Source organism: Rattus norvegicus, chromosome 1 (genome assembly GCF_021556685.1).
Source record: "Rattus norvegicus strain SHRSP/BbbUtx chromosome 1, alternate assembly SHRSP_T2T, whole genome shotgun sequence".
Classification (NCBI taxonomy): Eukaryota; Metazoa; Chordata; class Mammalia; order Rodentia; family Muridae; genus Rattus; species Rattus norvegicus.
Window position 1 is genome coordinate 159,361,735 of NC_141534.1, and position 19,237 is coordinate 159,380,971.

Consider the following 19,237-nt stretch of genomic DNA (forward strand, 5'->3'; position numbering starts at 1 on the left):
AAGAAAAAACAAACAAACAAAAAAACCAAATAAACACTGAACCATCTCTCAGTCCCCGGGCTATACTCCTCCTTCACATTTTATTTTATTTTCCCCAAAGTTCTGTAAAGCACATGCCTTTTCCTCCCCCTTTCCAGGTACAGAACCAGGGCCTGATAAAGGGCATAGCTGACAAGAGACACATTGGTAGCTCAGGGCCAAAGTTTGTTCAAATCTTTGTTCTTTTACTTTGTGCTTCCTCAGGGACTTAAACTTTGTGTTTCTCAAGGAAGTGAGCCAAAGCATGATCTCCCCCCCACCCACCCCATCCCCACCCCTTCCCCCCACCCCCGGCTCCTGGAGCCTAAGAGAGCAGTGATTATTATGTGGTATCAGTTCTTGAAGTTGGGATGAACTGAAGGGCTTGCTCCTCCTGTTTTCTGTGTTACCTTCTGAAGTGGCAGGTCATTAGCTCCCATGGGTCAATGCTCTCACTAAATCATTAATAGCTTTTATTTTTTTTCTCCCAGTTAGTATTTGCTAGTTAGTGTCTTAGAATTGGTTCCTTAAAATCATCTGAGAGAATGCTGAGGCCAGATAGGTATAATGATTTGATCCTGACTCTTTAAGAGTAATTTCCATGTATTCTCCATATTTTATCTTTTAGTCCCTGAGAGACCTTGTCTCCTTGTCCTCAGAGACCTTGAACAAGGTTCTGCCTGAACCACACAGAGGTGTCAGGACTTCCAGTCCTTGGATCCTTCTTGCCTCTCAGGATCCTTGGTGGGGCCTACAATCTGGTTAGGGAACGTTTTCCCAGCAGGCTTTGGAGGCAAGCCACACTTCTATCATAGGCCTTTTAAACCATCTAGAAAGTTCTGACATGCACCTTTATGAGACACTGAAAACCAACTGCCAACGTTCGGGAGGTTGGAGCCAAAACTTGGCTCAAGTCATTAATTCTAGGGCTGTGGGCATCAACCTGTCTGTGCCTGCTTTCCTAGCTGATGACAACCCCAGCTTCGTTTGGTTGTTCTGGAAGTCAGAAAAGTCACCATGTAGTGTCAAAGGGCTTAATAACAAGCTTGCAGAATGTATTCTGCCGTGTTATAGTACTTTTTTGTTGCAGACCAAATTTGTCTCCTTGAGAGACTGTTCTGGGGCCTGCCTCACATGCTCCCTTTATCAGCACTGACCCAAGTGCTGTCATTGGCCGGAATGACTTTTCTGGCATCACTCTCCAGTTTATTTGTAACCTTCTCGTTAATGGGCATATACATGCTGCCAAGCTCTGGTGACTCTTTACAAACAGTGCTTGGGCTTTACACTCACACCCCGGACTGTTTACCTCAGCCTCATGACTCAAATTCTCGGAGTTGCGTCTGGATGCCTTTCCTGGTAAGTTCTGGGACAGCAGCGGAGGCTTCTTATCATCAGTGAGCTTTACCATGCTTGCCGGAATTCTGGATGACAGCTCCTGAGGGGACTAAAAGGAGGAAATGCCAAGGCAGGGCTGTTACAACTTCACGCACATGCCTAAAATAAAGAGGATGGGGAAAGGGGCAGCTTGCAATGGTGAGCTTAAAGCTAGGAGGCCCTGGAAACACGAAAGGGCCTTTGTGTGTCAGCGTCATCTTCAGTTGGAATTGTCACCTTTTTCCGAGGAAATGCTTAGGTGTCTCCAAGACATTTGGGGATTGTTGTGTATTTCTGTCTCCTTGGCATTTCAGATGCTTGCTATGTATCTTGTCTGACTGTTAGAATGCTCAACGCTGTAAGTGAAAGAAAACTAACTCTTACTTGAGCAAAGAGGGAACCCCTCCCCCACCCCCACCCCCAAGAAAGGACACTGAGGTATTATATATCTGTCAGAAGAATTGGCTGAAACTAGGATGTGTTAGAGAAGTTAATTGTGAAACCGAGTTGCTCTGATTAGTCTGCCTTCAAAGATCCAGGAGGCCAGGCTCCTTTCTTGTGTCCTTTCCAAATTCTGAGCTTTCCCCTCTGATTGTGAAGTTGGAGAAGATCCCCGTGGAAAGTTTTGATGAGCAAGGGGTGGAAATGTTATCTTTCTCGTGTTCTCGTTCCACTAACTACAGTCAGTGTGTCTCTGACTAAAGAGTGCTAAAAATATGTCTTAGAAGGAGGAAAATGGGTTGGCTGGGCAACTAAACTACACTGGACTCTCCAAACTGTCAAGATTCTGTTCCTTGTCTTTTTTTCTCTATTGTGTGGCAAGAGTCACAGCCATCGAGTTCCCCTCTATATTTCTAGTTTTGCAGAAACTTGAGTGCAATATAAGTAATATTCCAGTTCCTTTCAATCTCACTATTGTTATAAGCAAAGGACTGACCTTTACTCTGATTGTGTCTTGGTAGAATATCTCAAAAAGTAATGATTGGTCTAGTTTGGATCATGTGACCACACTTAGCCAATCACTGGCTACTAGACAGTCAAAGTGATTTAGCATGAATATACCTAGTGGGGGCCTTATGTTCTTAGAGAAGAGAGAACCATTATAACTGGAAGTCAAGTAAGACAACAGCCAACCAGGAATGAGGTCCAGCTTCTTCCTTTATTTCTACTCTTATAAAAATGTCAGTACAATGTTATAGTTGCCTTTTCAACCTCCCTTACCAAAGCACACAATAAGTTTACTTCTCTGAGTGTACAGAAATTATGATTTCCAACATGCACTCCTATTTCATATGGACCTGAGAAGGAAAGACAGAATCAGGTTTGAATGTGGGGTGGCATCTAAGCCTATGATGTCTTCATCGTCGTGGAGATGTCATCTGTTGTGGAGTATATCCTAATTTCCAAGCAGATGGTATTTATCCTACAGCAGAGCTCTGTACCTCCATCCTTTGGGCCGTTGCTCATTCATTTACCCCACTCATCTACCTATTTACAAAACATTCGTGCGCCAGAGAACGGTGTATTAACTATGCTCGGCTGCCTCCCTCCCTTTACCGTTTCCTCTTTTAAGACGTTTTCTTTAACGTTTATGTGTCTGGGTGTTTTTCCTGCATGTTTGTGTGTGCATCACATATGTATGTGCCTGTGGAGGCCAGAAGATGGTGTCAGATGCCCCGGAACTGGAGTTGATGGTGGCGTTGGGAATGATATCTGGGTCCTCTGGAAGAGCAGCCAGTGTCTCTAGCACCTATGTTTCTCCTCATTTTAGCCTTACAGCAGTGTTAGTGCCTCTCTCTCTCTCTCTCTCTCTCTCTCTCTCTCTCTCTCTCTCTCTCTCTCTCTCAACTGAGCCAGGTCAGTTATGAAGACAAAGCTTCATGTAGTTGCAGTGGCCCCACCTTAGCCTGGGACTAAGCATTTAACATGGACCTTTAGGATGAGAACATCTGAAGCCCAGCATTCACTTATCTCCTCTCCCATTTTCACCTCGCTATTGTGAAGCGTCAGCTATGTGTCAGGCATCTGTTGGACACTAAGGACTCCAGACGGAACAAGTTGGGGTCCTTATGCCCCAGAGACAGTCGTGGGGTAGTTAAGGTTGCAATTGTAGAGAGACCGTTCTGAAAACAAGCGAGCTGGGGAAGGTTACAGTTCCTACTATTTGTCTACAGAGCACTTGGTCCTCCAAAGCAGGGGAAGGGCCAGTTTTGAGTGGAAGAGTGAGAATGGCTGTATGATGTTTATTGTTAAAATTATTGTGCTTTATTAGACAAGAGGCGGTAGTCTCCTTTGAGTGTCAATATGGACGTATTTCCATAGATACCTGATAACAATCACTAAGTTGGTTGTAGTGTTCTCCAAAGCCTTTGTGAATCCTCCTACTGAACTCCATGCTCAAGAGACACATGTACCTCCCTTCCTTGTACAAACATTAATGAATCTTTTATAGAGACAAAGTGCAGGAATAGTCAGATTTATCTTATAATAGAAGTAGTCTCCATTTGAAGAAAAAGCATTAATTAATTCCTTTAAAAGGATTCCTTCTGAGGGTTGGTTAAGTATTTTGCCAAACGGGCTTGAGGCAAGTTTATGTACCTAGTTCCCATATAAGGGCCATGCTTGGCTGTGTGCAGATGGATGATGTGAGCTCTGGGAGGCAGAGGCAAGAGGATCCACCGGCTTTCTGGCCTGCCGCTCTAGCTTAATTGATGTGGTCCAGAGTCTGTGAGCGACCCTGTCCTACTTAGGGTTTCTGTTGCTGTGATGAAACACCCCAACCAAAGGCAAATTGGAGAGGAAAGGGTTTGTTTGGTTTATGTGTCCACATCATAGTCCATCATTGAAGGAATTCAAGGCAGGAACTCAAACAGGGCAGGAATCTGAAGGCAGGGCTGATGCAGGGGCCATGGGAGAGTTCTTTTTACTGGTTTGCTCCCTCTGCATTTCTTAATTTGTTTTCTTATAGAATCCAAGACCTCCATTTCAGGGATAGCATCTCCCATATCAGTCACTAAGAAAATACTGTGGGGGAGGTGCTGGGGGTGAGAAGGGGCTCCCTCTTCTCTTAGGAGAAGGGAGGGGGAAAAGGGGATGGATCTGCAGGAGAGGGTCCTGGGAGGAGAGGGGCTGATAATGGGATGTAACGTGAATAAACAAACAAATAAATAAAATACTATATAGGCTTGTCTTATGGTTGTCATGGAGGCATTTTCATAATTGAGGTTCCCTCCTCTCAGATGACTTTAGTTTGTGTCACAAAACTACGCAGCACAGACTCTGTCTCAAAAGTAAAATAGCAAACCAAGTGAGGAAGACGCCCAATAGCAACGTCTGGCACACACGTATACAAATATATACATAAACCCGTGTGTACACAAGCATGAACGTGAACACACACATGCTTTAACAGAGTGATCTTTTTTCTGGTCCCAATGAATTCTGTAGATCACAGGCTCCAGCAGGCAGAAAGTCGAAGCAGCCAAGAAGGGCCACGTGTAGAACTCGTGTGTGCTGTGTCTCAGCCGTGGGGAATGCACTTTGGAGAACATGTGGGCGAGGCTATTTGGGATGAGATCAGGGATCAGTGATAATGGCTCACAAAGCCAGAGCTCCAGGGCTCAAACAGTCGAGGGATCCTTAGCCCTCAAGCAAGGATGTCGATGAGGTTGGACCCATTTTAGAAAAACCACAAAGGAAATAAAAAGACTCTGGTGATAAATATGTTTGGTGGAGGGTCAGAGAGAGGCCCACAGGGAGGGCCGGAGTCTGATCTTTCTGTTCTGGCTGTTGGAACATGCTTGTCTAATGAGTCAGAAACAAAACCAAGTTTCTATTATTCTCTCTTTAGGCTTATGAAGAGACCGGATAGGAACACTGAGACAGGCAGGAATTTGTCTTCAATTCATTCAGTCAGCTTGTCCAGAGCAGGTACCTAGCAGTGGTGGTGGTGAGGGGAGAGATGGCAGGGCTAAGGCATTGAATCTACCTTGCCTTTGGGCACAGGGGCACTTGAGGGAGAAGAGACATCTCTGGTCCTCTGGGAGAGGAATTCCTTGAGGAATTTCTTATTTTTAAAACATTTGTAATTTAAGTGTGTATGCACTACACACATGCCTGGTGCTTGCAGAAGCCAGAACACCTTGGCTCTCCTGAAACTGGAGTTACAGATGGTTTAGAGCCACCATGTGGGTGTTGAGAATTGAACCCCCAGTCCTCTGGAGGAGCAGTCAGTACTTTGAACCATGAAGTAGCCTCTCCAGTCACACAAGGAACCATGTGTGTGCATGTGTGTTTCTAGATCAACTTTGTGATTACTTAATAGCAATTTGACCAAGGAAAGAGAACCTTGACTTGAGGGGAGGGGCACCCCTACCCTTTTTGGAACTTGTAAGTTTACAAGTAGAGGAGGAGCAAGAGAAAGAGAGTAAGCTAATTTTTTGAACTCAGCAAAAATTTTATGCTGTGAGGTGATTTATCAGTGCACAGAGGAGGCGCATTAAAAGAATAATTGCGGGCCATTTATTCTGGAAAACTGTGTGTAGTTCGAGTTGGGGCAGGGAGCTTTATTTCCTCTTTTACCTTGTTCGCACTTCCATTAGTGTTAATAGGATCATATATCCTGGGCTTTCCTTGGCTCGCTGCCCTGACATAAATGGTGGAATTCCTTGTTTTGGTATTCTATATTCTTAACATCAACAGGGGGAAATAGAAACAGAATGTCGTGAGCTGAGTTATTTTGTGTGCTTTAGAGGATTCATTCACTGTGGTCCATGACTGTTTGGATGATCTGTCCAGATGATCTGTGTCCTTGGGAGCTTTATAATTTGCCCGAGGTGGGTTGTTCCTGGGATGCTTTTGTACATTTTTTTTTTTTTAAATTTAAGCAGAACAACGTGATTCTTGATCCTGGTTAGCTGGCTCCTTAGTGTTGTCTGTTATCAATAGCTCAGAGGGTTTGTTCTTCTCATTCTCCCTGCAGGCATTTATCAGGAAATCTTTTGGTACACATTGACCCAGCTTTCTGGGAGAGGGATTTAATTCTTGAGGTTGTTGCCTCAGAGACCATTTAGCCAATTAAACACACAGCAGCTGAATGTCTGTTGTGTCTTCTGTCTTGTCCCGACTCCGTGTAGAAGGTCTGAATCAGATTGGGATGTAGGGAAACCTGGTAGAATTGGAGTGCTAGGTATTAAGGAGAACACTTAGGTGACTGAATCCAGGGCTTAGCTTCTGTGAAAAGCCAGAAGTTAAATATAATGGTCATTGGGGACCACATATGGTGTCCGATGTGTATGGTAGCATTAGAATTTCCAGCAGCTGTAAGCTGTCATTCCAAGCTAGGTGTGCCGGTTTAGGCTCCTGGCTCACCAGCTACAGTTTGAGCCCCAATCTAACAGATTTCTCTCCTCTTACCATGAGTGAGAAGAATATCCTTGCCTTTCTTGTAACCCAGTGTCACAGAGTTATTGCCTGACAGAGTGGGTTTGGTGACATATCATAAAGCCACCTGTGCTGAGGTACTTTGCAGACACCTCCTGAGAGAATGACTCCTACTTGGTAAAGCAGTTTGTGTCTACCCCAGGTCCAGGTACTCTATTTGGGGTTGAGGATGGAAATCAAGTATAACAAATCTGAGCTGTGGGTCAGTATGGCTGCTATCGGATGTAGGTAAGAAGACACAGTGGAAAGGGGCCTATACGGAAGAGTAAGGAGTGTTGATGCCCCGACAGCACTCCTGCCCGCATCCACTCCTTTACCTTCCTCCCGAACCTTAGGTTTGAGAAGCCACTTCTCCACCCAAAGGAATGGGACAGATGCTTGGCTTCCCCTGCAGCTGCTGCTTTTTCTTTGGGGGCACGTCTCATCTATGTGTAGTAGATCATGAGGCTAAAGGAACTAAGATGAAAAAAAAGGTTCAGAAAGCCTTCCTCCTGCCCCAGAATTGTTCACTTGACGGTTGCTTCTTAGCACTAGTTCATTTGAGCAGCAACATTGAGACATGCAAACATGCAGGCGAGATCATCTTCTAATAGTGTAAACATTGATGGAATTTGGGGACCACTAAACTGTCTCCCTTCACGTAACAGATAAAGAGCAGGGGGCTGGGATGCTGTATACCTCATTTTGTAAAGCTCCGGGGCGAGAATCGTATACAATTAATAACTGTAGACTTATCTAAAGTTCACTGTGGCTTGCAGAGTAATACACATTATCTATTTAGATTCTAACAGTAGCTCAGTGTGATCGCTGTGGTTCCCAATCCTGTATTGTAGCTGAGGAAGTTAAATCTGGAGAGATTAAGTAAAAATTGCCAAAGATATTTTACTTGGTTAGTGGGGAGTCGGGATTCGGGCTCAGCCCACGTGCTGTCTGTGCTTAAAACCATTTACTCAAGCTGGGCTAAGTGCTTGTGTAGACTCTGCTTCACCCTCTCTGTTAGTTTGTGGGACCTTGTGAGCAAGGACTATGTCCTCTTCATCAGTATTTTCTCATTCTGGCTGTCAGTGTACAGTTTACCTAGTCATATGTAGATAAGTCGGCCACCAAGTCTATATTTCTTTCAATGATTGATACTCCTCATGACAAGGAAATAAGAACTCGGGGGCTAAGCTAGACCCATATCCAAGTCTTCTGGTGTGTAGTCTTTTCATGAGACAGAAAGGTGAGTGTGTAGACATGGGCCAGAGAAGCTGTTGACTGCCGTGGTCTTTACCTTGTTCCTGATACTTACTTGTGTATTTATTTATTTATTTATTTATTTATTTATTTTTGTAAAAGTTTTAATGATTTATTTATTTTTTTTTTACATTTTATTTTTTTTTTATTAACTTGAGTATTTCTTATATACATTTCGAGTGTTATTCCCTTTCCCGGTATCCGGGCAAACATCCCCCTCCCCCCTCCCCTTCCTTATGGGTGTTCCCCTCCCAACCCTTCCCCCATTGCCGCCCTCCCCCCACCAGTCTAGTTCACTGGGGGTTCAGTCTTAGCAGGATCCAGGGCTTCCCCTTCCACTGGTGCTCTTACTAGGATATTCATTGCTACCTATGAGGTCAGAGTCCAGGGTCAGTCCATGTATAGTCTTTAGGTAGTGGCTTAGTCCCTGGAAGCTCTGCTTGCTTGGCATTGTTGTACATATGGGGTCTCGAGCCCCTTCAAGCTCTTTCAGTTCTTTCTCTGATTCCTTCAACGGGGGTCCTATTCTCAGTTCAGTGGTTTGCTGCTGGCATTCGCCTCTGTATTTGCTGTATTCTGGCTGTGTCTCTCAGGAGCGATCTACATCCGGCTCCTGTCGGTCTGCACTTCTTTGCTTCATCCATCTTGTCTAATTGGGTGGCTGTATATGTATGGGCCACATGTGGGGCAGGCTCTGAATGGGTGTTCCTTCAGTCTCTGTTTTAATCTTTGCCTCTCTCTTCCCTGCCAAGGGTATTCTTGTTCCCCTTTTAAAGAAGGAGTGAAGCATTCACATTTTGATCATCTGTCTTGAGTTTCATTTGTTCTAGGGATCTAGGGTAATTCAAGCATTTGGGCTAATAGCCACTTATCAATGAGTGCATACCATGCATGTCTTTCTGTGATTGGGTTAGCTCACTCAGGATGATGTTTTCCAGTTCCAACCATTTGCCTACGAATTTCATAAAGCCGTTGTTTTTGATAGCTGAGTAATATTCCATTGTGTAGATGTACCACATTTTCTGTATCCATTCCTCTGTTGAAGGGCATTTGGGTTCTTTCCAGCTTCTGGCTATTATAAATAAGGCTGCAATGAACATAGTGGAGCACGTGTCTTTTTTATATGTTGGGGCATCTTTTGGGTATATGCCCAAGAGAGGTATAGCTGGATCCTCAGGCAGTTCAATGTCCAATTTTCTGAGGATCCTCCAGACTGATTTCCAGAATGGTTGTACCAGTTTGCAATCCCACCAACAATGGAGGAGTGTTCCTCTTTCTCCTCATCCTCGCCAGCATCTGCTGTCACCTGAGTTTTTGATCTTAGCCATTCTCACTGGTGTGAGGTGAAATCTCAGGGTTGTTTTGATTTGCATTTCCCTTATGACTAAAGATGTTGAACATTTCTTTAGGTGTTTCTCAGCCATTCGGCATTCCTCAGCTGTGAATTCTTTGTTTAGCTCTGAACCCCATTTTTTAATAGGGTTATTTGTCTCCCTGCGGTCTAACTTCTTGAGTTCTTTGTATATTTTGGATATAAGGCCTCTATCTGTTGTAGGATTGGTAAAGATCTTTTCCCAATCTGTTGGTTGCCGATTTGTCCTAACCACAGTGTCCTTTACCTTACAGAAGCTTTGCAGTTTTATGAGATCCCATTTGTCGATTCTTGATCTTAGAGCATAAGCCATTGGTGTTTTGTTCAGGAAATTTTTTCCAGTGCCCATGTGTTCCAGATGCTTCCCTAGTTTTTCTTCTATTAGTTTGAGTGTGTCAGGTTTGATGTGGAGGTCCTTGGTCCACTTGGACTTAAGCTTTGTACAGGGTGATAAGCATGGATCGATCTGCATTCTTCTACATGTTGACCTCCAGTTGAACCAGCACCATTTGCTGAAAATGCTATCCTTCTTCCATTTGATGGTTTTGGCTCCTTTGTCAAAAATCAAGTGACCATAGGTATGTGGGTTCATTTCTGGGTCTTCAATTCTATTCCATTGGTCTATCTGTCTGTCTCTGTACCAATACCATGCAGTTTTTATCACTATTGCTCTGTAATACTGCTTGAGTTCAGGGATAGTGATTCCCCCTGAAGTCCTTTTATTGTTGAGGATAGCTTTAGCTATCCTGGGTTTTTTGTTATTCCAGATGGATTTGCAAATTGTTCTGTCTAACTCTTTGAAGAATTGGATTGGTATTTTGATGGGGATTGCATTGAATCTGTAGATCGCTTTTGGTAAAATGGCCATTTTTACTATATTAATCCTGCCAATCCATGAGCATGGGAGATCTTTCCATCTTCTGAGGTCTTCTTTAATTTCCTTCTTCATTGTCTTGAAGTTCTTATTGTACAGATCTTTTACTTGCTTTGTTAAAGTCACACCGAGGTACTTTATATTATTTGGGTCTATTATGAAGGGTGTCGTTTCCCTAATTTCTTTCTCGGCTTGTTTCTCTTTTGTATAGAGGAAGGCAACTGATTTGTTTGAGTTAATTTTATACCCATCCACTTTGCTGAAGTTGTTTATCAGTTTTAGTAGTTCTCTGGTGGAACTTTTGGGATCACTTAAATATACTATCATATCATCTGCAAATAGTGGTATTTTGACTTCTTCTTTTCCGATTTGTATCCCCTTGACCTCCTTTTGTTGTCTGATTGCTCTGGCTAGAACTTCAAGAACTATATTGAATAAGTAGGGAGAGAGTGGGCAGCCTTGTCTAGTCCCTGATTTTAGTGGGATTGTTTCAAGTTTCTCTCCATTTAGTTTAATGTTAGCAACTGGTTTGCTGTATATGGCTTTTACTATGTTTAGGTATGGGCCTTGAATTCCTATTCTTTCCAGGACTTTTATCATGAAGGGGTGTTGAATTTTGTCAAATGCTTTCTCAGCGTCTAATGAAATGATCATGTGGTTTTGTTCTTTCAGTTTGTTTATATAATGGATCACGTTGATGGTTTTCCCTATATTAAACCATCCCTGCATGCCTGGGATGAAGCCTACTTGGTCATGGTGGATGATTGTTTTGATGTGCTCTTGGATTCGGTTTGCCAGAATTTTGTTGAGTATTTTTGCGTCGATATTCATAAGGGAAATTGGTCTGAAGTTCTCTTTCTTTGTTGTGTCTTTGTGTGGTTTAGGTATAAGAGTAATTGTGGCTTCGTAGAAGGTATTCGGTAGTGATCCATCTGTTTCAATTTTGTGGAATAGTTTGGATAATATTGGTATGAGGTCTTCTATGAAGGTTTGATAGAATTCTGCACTAAACCCGTCTGGACCTGGGCTCTTTTTGGTTGGGAGACCTTTAATGACTGCTTCTATTTCCTTAGGAGTTATGGGGTTGTTTAACTGGTTTATCTGTTCCTGATTTAACTTCGGTACCTGGTATCTGTCTAGGAAATTGTCCTTTTCCTGCAGATTTTCAAGTTTTGTTGAATATAGGTTTTTATAGTAAGATCTGATGATTTTTTCAATTTCCTCTGAATCTGTAGTTATGTCTCCCTTTTCATTTCTGATTTTGTTAATTTGGACGCACTCTCTGTGTCCTCTCGTTAGTCTGGCTAAGGGTTTATCTATCTTGTTGATTTTCTCAAAGAACCAACTTTTGGTTCTGTTGATTCTTTCTATGGTCCTTTTTGTTTCTACTTGGTTGATTTCTGCTCTGAGTTTGATTATTTCCTGCCTTCTACTCTCCTGGGGGTATTTGCTTCTTTTTGTTCTAGAGCTTTTAGGTGTGCTGTCAAGCTGCTGACATATGCTCTTTCCTGTTTCTTTCTGCAGGCACTCAGCACTATGAGTTTTCCTCTTAGCACAGCTTTCATTGTGTCCCATAAGTTTGGGTATGTTGTACCTTCATTTTCATTAAATTCTAAAAAGTTTTTAATTTCTTTCTTTATTTCTTCCTTGACCTGGTTATCATTGAGTAGAGCATTGTTCAATTTCCACGTATATGTGGGCATTCTTCCCTTATTGTTATTGAAGACCAGTTTTAGGCCGTGGTGGTCCGATAGCACGCATGGGATTATTTCTATCTTTCTGTACCTGTTGAGGCCCGTTTTTTGACCAATTATATGGTCAATTTTGGAGAAAGTACCATGAGGAGCTGAGAAGAAGGTATATCCTTTTGCTTTAGGATAGAATGTTCTATAAATATCCGTTAAGTCCATTTGGCTCATGACTTCTCTTAGTCTGTCTACATCTCTGTTTAATTTCTGTTTCCATGATCTGTCCATTGATGAGAGTGGGGTGTTGAAATCTCTCACTATTATTGTGTGAGGTGCAATGTGTGTTTTGAGCTTTAGTAAGGTTTCTTTTACATATTTAGGTGCCCTTGTATTTGGGGCATAGACATTTAGGATTGAGAGTTCATCTTGGTGGATTTTTCCTTTGATGAATATGAAGTGTCCTTCCTTATCTTTTTTGATGACTTTTAGTTGAAAATTGATTTTATTTGATATTAGAATGGCTACTCCAGCTTGCTTCTTCTGACCATTTGCTTGGAAAATTGTTTTCCAGCCTTTCACTCCGAGGTAATGTCTGTCTTTGTCTCTGAGGTGTGTTTCCTGTAGGCAGCAGAATGCAGGGTCCTCGTTGCGTATCCAGTTTGTTAATCTATGTCTTTTTATTGGGGAGTTGAGGCCATTGATGTTGAGAGATATTAAGGAATAGTGATTATTGCTTCCCGTTATATTCATATTTGGATGTGAGGTTATGTTTGTGTGCTTTCATTCTCTTTGTTTTGTTGCCAAGACGATTAGTTTCTTGCTTCTTCTAGGGTATAGCTTGCCTCCTTATGTTGGGCTTTACCATTTATTATCCTTTGTAGTGCTGGATTTGTAGAAAGATATTGTGTAAATTTGGTTTTGTCATGGAATATGTTGGTTTCTCCATCTATGTTAATTGAGAGTTTTGCAGAATACAGTAACCTGGGCTGGCATTTGTGTTCTCTTAGGGTCTGTATGACATCAGTCCAGGATCTTCTGGCCTTCATAGTTTCTGGCGAGAAGTCTGGTGCGATTCTGATAGGTCTGCCTTTATATGTTACTTGACCTTTTTCCCTTACTGCTTTTAATATTCTTCCTTTATTTTGTGCATTTGGTGTTTTGACTATTATGTGACGGGAGGTGTTTCTTTTCTGGTCCAATCTATTTGGAGTTCTGTAGGCATCTTGTATGCCTATGGGTATCTCTTTTTTTAGGTTAGGGAAGTTTTCTTCTATGATTTTGTTGAAGATATTTACTGGTCCTTTGAGCTGGGAGTCTTCACTCTCTTCTATACCTATTATCCTTAGGTTTGATCTTCTCATTGAGTCCTGGATTTCCTGTATGTTTTGGACCAGTAGCTTTTTCCGCTTTACATTATCTTTGACAGTTGAGTCAATGATTTCTATGGAATCTTCTGCTCCCAAGATTCTCTCTTCCATCTCTTGTATTCTGTTGGTGAAGCTTGTATCTACAGCTCCTTGTCTCTTCTTTTGGTTTTCTATATCCAGGGTTGTTTCCATGTGTTCTTTCTTGATTGCTTCTATTTCCATTTTTAATTCCTTCAACTGTTTGATTGTGTTTTCCTGGAATTCTTTCAGGGATTTTTGCGATTCTTTCAGGGATTTTTGTGATTCCTTTCTGTAGGCTTCTACTTGTTTATTAATGTTTTCCTGTGTTTCCCTAAGGGAGTTCTTCACGTCTTTCTTGAAGTCCTCCAGCATCATGATCAAATATGATTTTGAAACTAGATCTTGCTTTTCTTGTGTGTTTGGATATTCCATGTTTGTTTTGGTGGGAGAATTGGGCTCCGATGATGCCATGTAGTCTTGGTTTCTGTTGCTTGGGTTCCTGCGCTTGCCTCTCGCCATCAGATTATCTCTAGTGTTACTTTGTTCTTCTATTTCTGACAGTGGCTAGACTGTCCTATAAGCCTGTGTGTCAGGAGTGCTGTAGACCTGTTTTCCTCTCTTTCAGTCAGTTATGGGGACAGAGTGTTCTGCTTTCGGGCGTGTAGTTTTTCCTCTCTACAGGTCTTCAGCTGTTCCTGTGGGCCTGTGTCTTGAGTTCACCAGGCAGCTTTCTTGCAGCAGAAAAGTTGGTCTTACCTGTGGTCCCGAGGCTCAAGTTCACTCGTGGGGTGCTGCCCACGGGCTCTCTGCAGCAGCAGCAACCAGGAAGATATGAGCTGCCCCTTCCGGGAGCTTCAGTGCACCAGGGTTCCAGATGGCCTTTGGTGTTTTCCTCTGGCGTCCGAGATGTGTGTGCAGAGAGCAGTCTCTTTTGGTTTCCCAGGCTTGTCTGCCTCTCTGAAGGTTTAGCTCTCCCTCCCACGGGATTTGGGTGCAGAGAACTGTTTATCTGGTCTGTTTCCTTCAGGTTCCGGCGGTGTCTCAGGCAGGGGTCCTGCCACTCCTGGGCCCTCCCCCACGGGAGCCCAGAGGCCTTATACAGTTTCCTCTTGGGCCAGGGATGTGGGCATGGGTGGGCAGTGTTGGTGGTCTCTTCCGCTCTGCAGCCTCAGGAGTGCCCACCTGACCAGGCGGTGAGGTCTCTTTCCCATGGGGTCTGGGAGCAGAGAGCTGCTGCGGGCCGGGATCCTCGGGTGTATTTATTTTTTAAAATGTTTCTTTTTTAAAATTTTTTTATTTAATATTTATTTATTATGTATACATCGTACAGCTTTCTGCCTGCATGTATTCCTGCAGGCCAGAAGAGGGCATCAGATCTGATTATAGATGGTTATGAGCCTCCATGTGGTTGCTGGGAATTGAACTCAGGACCTCTGGAAGAGCAGGCAGTGCTCTTAACCTCTGAGCCATCTCTCCAGCCTTACTTGTGTATTTATTTTGATAAGATCTCACGCCATGAACTAGGCTGATCTCAAACTTGCTGACTTCCTGCCTGAGCGTCTGCAGTGTGAGGATGGCAAGCCCGCCCTGCTCTGCCCCATGCTTTCTGAACACTTAAAAGAGAGTGTGCACAGTAGGTCTACAGAGCATCAAATGTTCCTTGAAGGTGTGACAGCCTGGCCGGTGCCTCTGAACCTAAGGAAGTTTGTGTGGGCAGCTGGGAGGTTCTCTGTGGGTGTGTGGAGGAGGATTTACTTTCTGCATAGCCATTTAGAAGGTGTGATTTCAGACTATATTCGGAGGCATCCTGGGGTTTGTGGGCCAGAGAACTAAGGAATTCTGCAAGAAAAATCAGACATGGCTTTTACCCCATGTCAAATAAGTCCTAAAACAAATACCCTTGCAATATAATTGATTTAGTTCTGACAGATGGGTGTAACCAGCTCATTAAATGCACAGGATTTTGCAATGCCTTCCTTTCTCCTACTTATATAATTTGAATGCTTTTTGTGATGGGTTGAATATGCTTGGTGCCAAGTCCGGCATGGCCTTGATGATATGGTTCCTGCCCCTGGGACAGGGCCAGCAGGCGTGGGCCTACATGAGTGCCCAAGGCTGCGGTGGGCTTTAGGCTTGTTTAGTAATGTACATATTTTTAGGTTCCTCAGAGGAATGCCCGCCTTGTTAATGTTAATGACTCCATGATAATCAGACACTGCGTGAGTCTGGGAGGCAAAGGTGTGGCTAATGTCTCAGCAAAATGGTAAATACTGGGACCTTCTGAACAGTTCTTAAGGCTGTGGAAAAAGAACTCTAAAAACATGAGTTCGAAAAAATATAATTTCTCAACTATGAAAAAATATAAGGATGCAATATGGATTATATAAGGAGCTTTACAGATCTAAAGGAACAGAAGCAGCTACATTGAGTCAGCTTGTCATAAAGATAAAGACAGGCAGATACAAAGGCAGGCAGATTCCTGAGTTCAAGGTCAGCCTGGGACACAGCTGTCCAGGCCCGGGTGTGGTCGATATGGTAATTTCAGGACATGGTCCCACCCAGGTAATTTACTGGCTGTGTTTAACAGAGGCTGGCAGATCTCAGACTTCTTTTGCAGTGTTAACACAAAACGTGTGCTTGCTCTCTCCTAAGAATCGGGGGAGGGGGGGCTGGGTCATGAGATGCTGATTCTTAAGAGTAATGGAAAGGGAACCTGAAATAAATAACTGATTTGTAAAAAACAAAAACAAAAACAAACAAACAAACAAACAAACAATAACATGAGCTTTTGGTCTGCTTGGGATGAGCTAGCAAAAGAGTGATAGCAGTTCTTTTGAATTTTCCTCAAGCAAGAGCTGAGCTTTCTGGATATCTCTGGAGAGCGAAAACAGTTCTTCAAGAAAATTTTCTAACAGGATTTCTGATTTTAGTTGGAAAATCTATGGAGAACAAGAACAGCTTAAGACTTCTGAGTTGGTTGGAAGATCCAAGAATTTTTTTATAGCAGCTTTGGGTCAGAAAACCCATGAGCTATCGGAGAACTTTTTAGAATTTTTACTAGCAGAGAGCTGTATCAACAGAAATTTTAGAACAGCAAGAAAAAGCTGTCTAGAGCAGAGCAGAGTAGAACACGGGGGGGGGGGGGGCAAAAGCAATCTGGAAAGCCATCTCAGCAGTACCTAGGCCACCAACTTGGACCCATAATTTAACTCTGAGTCATTTGTTTTTGCTGCTCCCAAACACCGCTCTCTTAGGAACCCCTGTCCAAACTGAGGCTGGTCCTTGGCAGCTTGACCCATGGGCAAATGGCACTGTTAGGAGGTATGGCCTTGTGTGTCACTGTGTAGGAGGGCTTTGAGGGCTCCTAGTGCTCAAGCTACATCCAGTGTGGAGAGACCTTTCTCTTGGCTGCCTGAGAAAGAGTCTCCTGCTGCCGCCTTTGGATCAAGATATAGAATTCTCCAGCACCATGTCTGCCTGGATGTGGCCATGCTTCCTGACGCGATAATAATGGACTCAACTCTAAAACTGTAAGAGTTACCTTGGTTATGGTGTCTCTTCACAGCAATAAAACCCTAACACTTTACTCACCTGACAATGGTAATGCATATTTTCATGTACTAAAATATATAAATGGTAACATATAACTAAAACCTTTTTACTTGTTCTTTGAGAATTTCTTACAATGTGTTTTGTCCATGTCTATCCCCACTTCCTCATCCACCCAACTCTGTGTGTCTTTTTAACAAAATTTAACAAGACTAATTTGTGATACTCAGGTATTCTTGAACGTGTGGCCTCCTACTGGAACGTGGTTGTCGTACCAGTGGTTACACTCTTAGAAAAAGTTGACTCTTTTTCTTAGTGTTCTGTTGTGAAGAGACACCGTGGCCGTGGCAACTTTTATGAAAGAGAGCATTTAATTGGGGCTTGTTTACATTTAGAGGTTTAGTCCACTGTCATCATGGCAGGAAGCATGGTGGAACACAGGCAGACACTGTGCAGGAAGAAGCATTTGAGAGTTTACATCTGCATCCAAGGCAGGCAGCAGGAAGGGAGAGATCTTGGGCTTTCCTCGAACTTTCGACACCTCCTCTCCCCATGAAGCTCCCCTCTGGTGACACACTTCCTCCAACAACGTCACACTCCTAGTCCCTGTCAAGTAGTGCCACTCCCTAATGATGAACTATTCGAATATTTGAGCCTATTGGGACCATTTCTGTTTAAACCACCACACACTCTCTCTCTGCCAGAAGCTAAAAATTGCCAGTAGCACCTTTGTGCCCAGCTCGTCTCTCGATGCTAGGATTTGGTCTGGCTTGGGTTTGTACATGTTTTCTGCATGCTATTGCAACTGCTGTGAGTTCACATGTGCAGTTACCCTGTTAGTAGCTGCTTGTAGTCATCCACTTTGTCTTAGTCAGGCTTTCTATTGCTGCAACGAAACACCGTGACCAAAGAGTACGTTGGGAGGAAAGGGTTTATTCAGCTTACACTTCCATAATGCTGTTTATCATGAAGGAAGTCAGAGCAGGAACTCAAACAAGGCAGGATCCTGGAGACAGGTGCTGATGCAGAAGCCAATGGAGGGGTGTTGCTTACTGACTCGCTTCACATGACAGTCTCAGCCAGCTTGCTTTTTTATAGAACCAGAGGCTGGCACCACCCACAATGGGCTGGGCCCTCCCCTGTTCATCACTAAATGAGAGAATGCCCCACAGCTGGATCTCATGGAGGCATTTCTTCTACTGACGCTCCTTCCTCCCTGATGACTCTAGCTTGTGTCAAGTGGGTGGGTGCAGTATATGTCCCATTGAGGACTGAACATACTGCACTACCACCCCCCACCCCCACCCCATTGGCCAGTTGCAGGTCTATGTGTTAATCTTCATCTAACCCAAAGACTTAAAATAGATTTACAGATACTGTTCTAAAAATAATCACCTATCCAGATTACTTTTTTTTTTTTTTATGTGAAGGACGATATAGCCTTTGTTTGCTTTTCCTTGATAAGCAGAGGTTCTCTATATGGCCAAGGTCCGTGGATTTGACTTCACAGCTCTCTGTCCTTCAGACTTAGGCCCCTGGTTTTGTTCATAATTATTTCATATCACTTAAGGATAATACACATTAAATAAAGGGAACTTTATTAAGCTGTTGGAGGAGGGGCAGATTTATATTCCATTGCAAGACTCTCTAGGGACTTCAAGGGCAGAGCTGGCGCACGGAACACTGATCATTTGGAGGCATTTTGAGAAATCTCTCAAAATGTGTGAACATTTCTTTTTAAATACAGAATAGCTTGATGATCTGCCCATGTTTATTCTCACATCTCATCCACCCGTACATGATTTTTTTGACTATATGAGTAAGAAAACCTCCCTCATTGATTGTTTTGTATTATCACCTATTATACCTTTAAGCATTCCTTAATTATTAATTAATCTTCTGTATAACTGTTTTGATTGGGTCTGGTGAGTTGGCTTAGCAGTTAAGTGTATTTGTTGCTCTTGCAGAGGACCCAGGTTCAATCCCAGCACCACATAGCAACTCACTACTGTCTCCAGTCTCAGGAGATCTGATCCCATGCCTTTGCCTGACCTCCTTGGGCACCAGGCATGCATGAGGTGTACACACCTGTATACATAAAATAATAAAACTACTGTTTACCATCTGCTTGTCTCTCAATCTATTCATCCATCCATCCTCTTACTATAACTGTGAGTGTTCCCTTTGCTCTTCAGCAGCAATAGTAGCTGTTTTCAGTAATAAAGGAAGGGGTAAGAGCTGGTAGGAAAGGGTTTTGGTCTGTTCCTGCCTGCTGTGCACTGCCTTTGGAAGT

At 43.2% G+C, this 19,237-nt stretch overlaps 1 protein-coding gene across 10 annotated transcripts in view; it reads left to right on the top strand.

Annotated features, from left to right (window-relative positions):
* The window catches only part of Rab30 (RAB30, member RAS oncogene family), a 150,366-nt gene that overhangs the window by 74,244 nt on the left and 56,885 nt on the right, over window positions 1-19,237 (top strand). Inside the window, exon 1 of one of the 10 annotated variants that reach the window (XM_087558400.1) lies at window positions 1,310-1,377. The gene's annotated coding sequence lies outside the window, so the exon portion shown is untranslated. 10 annotated transcript variants of the gene reach the window in all.